Source organism: Balaenoptera musculus, chromosome 5, assembly GCF_009873245.2.
Source record: "Balaenoptera musculus isolate JJ_BM4_2016_0621 chromosome 5, mBalMus1.pri.v3, whole genome shotgun sequence".
In the NCBI taxonomy this organism is placed as follows: Eukaryota; Metazoa; Chordata; class Mammalia; order Artiodactyla; family Balaenopteridae; genus Balaenoptera; species Balaenoptera musculus.
This window is the reverse complement of record NC_045789.1, coordinates 65523307-65531622: the sequence shown is the minus strand read 5'-3', so window position 1 is coordinate 65531622 and position 8316 is coordinate 65523307. Positions and strand designations below refer to the sequence as shown.

General features: G+C 37.1%; 1 pseudogene; it reads left to right on the top strand.

The window, feature by feature from the left end:
* Positions 1-5080: 5080 nt before the first annotated feature.
* LOC118895308 lies at positions 5081-6536 on the top strand (annotated as a pseudogene).
* Positions 6537-8316: the final 1780 nt, after the last annotated feature.

Below are 8316 nucleotides of genomic sequence, written 5' to 3'. Positions count from 1 at the left end.
TGAGGATCAGGAGCATGAAAAAAATCAACTCAAGACATACAGGAAAGTATTGAAAATCTAAGATAAAGGGAATAGGAGATTGACAATGCAGGAGTCTCTTCTCTAGAGCAGGGTGGCAAACCTTTTTGTAAAGATCCAGATGGTAAATTTTTTAGGAGTTACAGATTATACTGTTTCTGTCACAATTACCCAACTCTACAGAAGGACACAAAAGCAGCCACAGGCAATACATAAATGAAAGGGTATGGCTGTGTCCTGATAAAATTCTATTTACCAAAACAGACGATGGACCAGATTTGGCCCATGGACTGTAGTTTGCCCACCTAACACTTGTTCTCAAAATAAGGAAATTAACAAATATAATGGATCATTACACATTTGAAAAATATTCAGTTTAGTAGGAATCCAAAAATTAAAAATCTAAACCGTGACGGATATCATCATACCCAGCATGCATGTTAAGTGAAATAAGTCAGACAGAGGAAGACAGGTATAGTTTGATATCGCTTATACGTGGAATTTTAAAAGTCAAACAGATTAGAATGGTGACTACCAGTGGTGGTGGGGGAAATGGGGAAATACTGGTCAAAGGATACAAACTTCCAGTTACAGGATGAATACATTCTGGGGATGTAATCACAGCATGACTACAGTTAACAGCACTATATGGTATACTTGAAAGTGCCTAAGAAAGTAGAGCTTAAATATTTTTACCACGAAAAAGTTAATTATGTGAGATGACAGATGTGTTAACTAATCTTACTGTGGTAATCATTTCAATCGTTTCAATATATATGTGTATCAAATCATCACATTGTACACCTTAAACTTATACAATGTTATATAACAATTACACCCCAATTAAGCTGGAAAAATATATACATGCATATATGTGAGCCAATCTTATAAATATGTATTTAAAACTGCAGAAGATAAAGACAGGGTGCAAACCATAAAATGTTAATAGTGAGTTAAGATGTAAGAATATAGGAGGATGAATCTTTGTTTTTTGTATTATTTGGGTTTTTCTACATAAACATTTCATATTCAGAAAAAAATTTTATAAAATACAAAAGGAAACTCATGGGCTTTTGAGTCAGACCTGCCTTGAATTCTCTGCTACACACTAGCTGGTGATCTTGGACAAATTACTTTACACCTCTGCCTCCCAATGTTCTCATTTGAAAAAAAATGGACATAATCACACTTCCTTCACATGATTTCTTCAAGGATTAAATGAGTGTGTGTGTGTGTGTGTGTGTGTATGTATACACACACAAATAGTATACATGTTAAATGAGTGTATATATATATAGTATATATATATCCCTATCTCTGACCTCCAGGAGAGTTAGCTGTGGTTTCTAGAACCCTACACTGAAACCTGCATGGCACTCACTGCTCTACAGTGGCATTGTCTGTGTGCCTGTCTGTCTCATCCACTAGACTGTAGTACACAAACTGAGGACAGAGATGGTCATGGTCATGGTTTCCTAGGCTCCCAGCAAAGCATCCGGCACATTATTGTAGCTGGTCTCTTCTTACAGTCACTTTGGTACGTCTCCTTCACTACCACACCGAACACAGCTCCCCTTGGTGCCTTAAGACCCAATTCTTAGCACACAGGACAAAGTGATCTCATGAATCCTGAGTGAGAAGCAACAAGGAGCTGCAGGCTTCACAGACCTGTACGTAATGGGAATGATGGACCTGAGCTGTGGCAACAGAGAGGACCAGGGATGCATAACAATTGCATAATTTCAATCTACCTCACTTTCTGCCAGTCCTCCCCTCTGTTTCACATTTCTTGCAATATTGTAAAATGTTTGCCGAAGACTGGGCAGAGATGAGTGTACAAAATCTGTCTACCAATCTCCAATTTGACTGGTCGTTCTTGCTCTTCATACAATCTTGAATGTAAATCTGTAGTCTCCCTCTTCTTGTCAGTAAGTCGGCAACCCATTCTTGGTAGAACTGTGAACACGATGCCCTTATTAGTAAGGAAATCAAAACAACAACTACTACGTACTGAGTGCTTACTCTAAGTCATGTCCTATGCTAAATGTCTTACATACATTATTTCACTTAGTCCTCACAACAAATCTTTGAGATGAACATTATTGTCCCAATTTTGCAGATGAAGAAACTAATGGAGTAACTTGCCCAAGGTCCCCCTTTTAAAAAGTGTTATAGTCAGGATTTGAAACAAGTCTTTCTGTCCTGTCCAAACTGTACTGCCAAGAATTATGGATATAGGGGACTCACTATAGATCACTCAACAAAAACTTAGTTAGGAAAGACCCCAATAACGAATTAAATGTCCAAGTATGATGGTAAGTGACTCATCTAAAAGACCAAGGGTCAATTTGAACTACTGATAAGTATGCAGCCTTTAAGAGACTTTGGTTATAGGGGTAGCAATCACAGACCTCAAAAGCATGTTGGAAGATGACCCCAATTAACACCACTGTGCATACTCAGTTTAGCTGTAATATCAAGTAACCACTACAACATCCTCAAAGCTCCAGGTTCAGTTTTCCAGAGTCACTGATAACAGTTTTGTTTTCAGAACAAACAGGTAGAGTGGGATAAGGATTCCCAGTGGATAGTTAGTCTCTAGCGGTGTCTATGACCCACATTTTAAGCCCTAGAAATAAACACAGAACACAGAAAGGTCTGTCCATCATGTTGGTTCAGACAAAGGTAAACCCAATTAGGTGTAACCAACAAAGTGAAGAAAGTTGCTGAGTAGAAGAAAATTCCTCACCATTAAAAAAAGGCAGCAAGACAAATCTACTTTTCTAGGGGGTAATGGGATTAACTCTGACGTCTGTGCTCAGATTTGAATCTTTGGTGGAAGAAAAGCTTATAGCTTAATTTTGCAAGACCCAGCATGGAACCTTTGTTGGCCAGTAGGGAGATGGGGTCTGAGAAAATTGGATTAGAGCTCCTGATATAAGGACCTGTGTAATCGAGAGGAAAGTGCAATTATAAGTAATTGTACCAGACAAGTCTTTCCCTGTGTGATGTTTCAATTTTAGAAAAGACCACAAGCTGGATAACCAAGCCATCACTGATCTGTCCCAACCAGCAAGTAAGTTGATTCTGTACTGCAACAGTTTTTGCTCTTGGTAACTGGAAAGAATAAATCCTTCTTCAAGACAATCATTTTGAGTTCTAATGTCCCTCTTTTTAGAAAAAAGAACAGTCAGCTCCTGAAAGAAGAAAGACTGCTCCTTCACTTGTTATTGATGTGCCTACCTCTACTTCACTACTCATTTTAATCAGCAACCACCTTCCCTTTTTCCACCCCCAAACTATACATGAGCTGGTTTCAGGGGTGATGCCCTTCCCAGTGTTCTCATAACTCCTATCATTTAACTTACTGCACTATAATATAATTGTTTCTGTGTCTTCCCATATGAGAATGTAAGCTCTTTGTCTTATTCATTTTTGTAGGTCAGTGTCTAGCACAGTGTCATACACATGGTAAGTTATCAAGAAAGGTTTCTTGAATGGATTCACAAATGGTTGGATGAGTAAGTAAATGGTTAACCCAGAGGTCCTCTGAAGGCCTGCTTTAGGAGGATGCGCTTGGGTGATCTTTCAGAACATTTTGGCTCCTTCTGTAGCCTTCAGATGAATTACTTAACATCACTGAGGTTCAGTGTTCTTACTTATAAAATGAAAGCAACGTTACTCATTTCATTAGGTTGTTGTGAAGCTCAAAATAAGTACATCATGCTGGGTATCTATCCAGGAACCAGGCACTGTCCCGTCTCACTTTATGTTCAGTTTGTCTTCTACTGGAAGAAATTAGCCAGTGTTTCACTGGGGCAGCAGCCATACTATAATGGGGGTAAAATGGTAACTTGGCCCTAATAGCTCAAGTGTTTGAGTCTGAGGGGTTCAGAGGATTTTTATCTGGTGGTGGGTGAGGGGGAGTGATGAGGACTATATCTGTTCCTCAATTCAGCTTATCTTACAACAGAGCTTGTAAATTAGAGTATTTAAGAATAGTGCCCAAACTTCCACTTCTCACAATATTACAGAATAAATACCATGAGGAACCTCCTCGGCTTACAACACCTAAAAATGTGTAGATAAAAGATGTTAAAATGCTTATCTGAGCTGTCAGGAAAATGAAGGAAATCATCAGAGGCTAAAAATACAAGAAAGCACAAATCTTCAGAGGTAACCACCCTGAAGCAATGGGGTCCTGTGGTCATTAACTTATCACTGGTGGCCTAGAGTCTTTATTTTAATGGGCCTCAAGCAGGGTTGGGGATACAATGCCTAGGACTTAAACCAGATGAAGACATAAAAAGATTCCTAAATAGTTCAGGACACAGAAGTTGACATTTTTAGTGCAAAGGTAAACCAAAAGAAGAAAATCTATCCCACAAAGGAAAATAGTAAAGAAACTTTCTTATCTCAACATTGACTCTGGGTAGAGTCTATCTTGAAAATTGCTATTTACAAGTGATCCTCATGAGGGTTTACAGCCAAAATCTAGAATTCACACTACCTAAGTGGTCCCCAAATACTCAACTTTGGAATTTAATTTAAAGTGATTCAAGATTCATAATGACTTCCTGGATAAATATTCCTTAAATCAAGGCCTCAAATAGTTCCCTCAGGTAATTATAAACTCACTGAAATATAAAAATTATAAAACACAAGAGGAAACAAGTCATTTGAGGGAGAATAAGTAGAAATAACAAATAGTAAGATTATAGCCACAAAAATGGATGATATTGGAATTATCAATTAAGAAATATAAAATAAGTAGGTTTGATACTCAATAAAAGAAAGAGATTATTTGAAGTATAACAAGGTACTAGATACTTTGAAATATGGTCAGGTGGATTTTAAAAAAGAACCAAAGAGAACTTCCAGGTGAAAAAAAAAAACTCACATAATAAATGAAACTAGAAACTAAGTGTATAGGTACAGCATTAGATACAATGGAAGAGAATATTAATGAACTGGAAGACAGAACTGAAGCATTACTCAATATTCAGCAGAGGGAAAAAGATATTGAAAAAATAAAACAGAAGTTAAAAGACATTGAGAAGAGATGGTAGCAGTGGAGGTCCAAGCCATGCTGTTGCCCATGGTATGGCAGTGGCTCTGGGGTTTCACTGAGAGGCTCCTGATCAGAGGGGCCACTGGGTTGTCATTATAATTTGGAGACAACAGATTGAGAAATGCACAAGCCACTATACAAGTTGCTCTGAATGTTCTTGAAACATGAGTAACATGTTTGGAAAATGAACTCAGAGTGGCCTCTGTAAACTCTGGATTGTCAATATGTACAGTGAGTCTCTGGATTGATCTTGGAATTTGACATGAAAATAAGAATAATGGAACAGCTCATTCTCTGGGACATATGAACTTCAGTGTTACCAAAAAGAGATTCAAATTAGATCTGGAACTTGAAAATGAAAACATGGGTGCTCATTTCAACACCTATACCTCCAGAAAGCAGATCATGTATCATGCCAAAGAATTCTCTAAAGATTTGCCAAGAGCTGTACGCATTCTTGCTGATATAACACAAAACAGTACATTGGGAGAAGCAGAGACTGAACACAAGTATAGAATAATCCTTAGAGAGATACACGAAATCAAAGCTAATTTACAAGAAGTTGTCTTTTTATTATCTTCACGTCATAGCTTATCAAATACTGCACTTGGATTGACAATGTGGGGACCAACTGCAAATATCAAATCTATAAGTCATAAAGACTTAGTGGACTATATAACCACACATTATAAGAGGCCAAGAATAGTCCTTGCTATGGCTGGAGGAGTCTCCTATAATGAACAGCTTAAGTTAACAAAGTTTCCTTTTGATGACTTTTTTTCCACACACAAAGGAAAAAGAACAACTCTGGCTCCCTGCAAATTCACAGAAAGTGAGATTTATTTGAGGGATGACAAGATGCCTTTGACATACCTTGCAAGAGCTGTTGCAGCTGTTGGTTGGGAACATCCTGATACAATCTCTCTCATAGTTGCAAACACACTGACTGGCAACTAGGATTGCCATTTCAGAGGAGGAATGAATTTAACTAGTAAGCCAGCCTGTCTCATCTGATGTGGCAACCTCTGCCATAGCTTCCAATCTTTCAACACTTGCTACACAGATACAGGATTGTGGGGACTCTATATGAGTTGTAAACCAGACATTGCTGCAGGCATGCTACGTGTTGTCCAAAAAGAATACATGTGACTCTGTATAAGTGTCACTGAAAGTAAAGTAGCACAAAAATTCTTCTAGAAACAAAACATGTTTTTGCAACTCTGCGGTTCAACTCCATGGTGAAGATATTGGTAGGCAAATGTTATGCTATAATAGAAGAATTCCCATCCCTGACTTGGAAGCAGGAATTGATGCTCTAGATGCTGAGACAGTTCAAAAAGTGTGTGCCAAATATGTTTATGATAAGGGTCTAGCTATTGCTGCTGTTGGTTCTGTTGAGCAAGATTTTAACTGGACTTGCAATAACATATGCTGGTTTTGTGATTAAAATGCTCTTAGTCAAAATATTTAGAAATACTTATTAATAAAACTAATAGTGATCTGCAAGTTTTAAGCTGTGAATTCTTTTTAAGAAATGAACAAATATTTGGAATTAAATATATTTGGAAAAGAAGATATAGGGACTATAGTTAAGATATCTAACATATACCTAATCAGAGTACAAGAGATAATAGAAAAACTGTAGAATAAGGCAATATTCAAAGAGATGTTGACTAAGAATTTTCATGAATTTACAGAAACAGAAATCTTCAGATTTAGGAAACCCAATGAATCTCTAGCAGAATAAATAAAAAGAAATACAAGGCTAGATAGATATATTGTAATGATACAGCAGAATACCAAAAGAAGGAAAGGAAGAAAGAAGGGGGGAGGGAGAGAAGGAAGGAGAAAAGGAAGGAAAGAGAATAAAAGAAAAAGAAAGACAATCTTAAAGACAACCAGAGAAAAACACAGATTACTGACAAAGGAACAAATTAGGTTTACATCTGATTTCCCAGTAGGCACTATGAAAATCAGAATATAATGGATTTTTTTTTTTTTTTACTTTTTTTAAAAAGCTTTTAATTTTATATTGGAGTATAGCCGATTAACAATGTTGTGATAGTTTCAGGTGCACAGCAAAGTGACTCAGCCATACATATACATGTATCCATTCTCCACCAGACTCCCTTCCCATCCAGGCTGCCACATAACATTGAGCAGAGTTCCCTGTACTATACAGTAGGTCCTTGTTGGTTATCCATTTTAAATATAGCAGTGTGTACATGTTGATCCCATACTCCCTAACTATCTCTTCCCCTCATCCTTCCCCCCCGCCCCCCAGTAACTATAAGTTTGTTCTCTAAGTCTGTGAGTCTGTTTCTGTTTTGTAAATAAGTTCATTTATATCATTTCTTTTTAGATTCCACATGTAAGGGATATCATGTGATATTTCTCTTTCTCTGTATGACTTACTTCACTCAGTATGACAATCTCTAGGTCCATCCATGTTGCTGCAAATGGCATATTTCATTCTTTTTAATGGCTGAGTAATATTCCATTGTATATATGTACCACATCTTCCTTATCCATTCCTCTGTCAATGGACATTTAGGTTGCTTCCATGTCTTGGCTATTGTAAACAGTGCTGCAATGAACATTGGGGTACATGTATCCTTTTGGACTATGTTTTTCTCCAGATATATGCCCAGGAGTGGGATTGCAGTGTCATGTGGTAGTTCTATTTTTAGTTTTTTAAGGAACCTCCATACTGAAAGATCAGAAAGAGAAATTCAAGAAACAATACCATTTACCATTACATCAAAAAGAATAAAATACCTAGGAATAAACCTACCTAATGAGACAAAAGACCTATACTCCAAAAACTGTAAGACACTGATGAAAGAAATCGAATAAGCTGCAAACAGGTGGAAAGATATATCATGTTTGTGGATTGAAAAAATCAGTATTGTCAAAATGACTGTGCTACACAAGGCAATCTACAGATTCAATGCAATCCCTATTAAATTACCAATGGCATTTTCACAGAACTAGAACAAAAAATCTTAAAATTTGTATGGAGACACAAAAGACCCCAAATAGCCAAAGCAATATTGAGAAAGAAAAATGGAGCTGGAGGAATCAAGCTCCCTGACTTCAGACTATACGACAGAGCTATAGTCATGAAAAAATTATGGTACTGGCACAAAAATAGAAATATAGATCAGTGGAACAGGATAGAAAACCCAGAAATAAACCCATGCACCTATGGTCAATTAATCTATGAC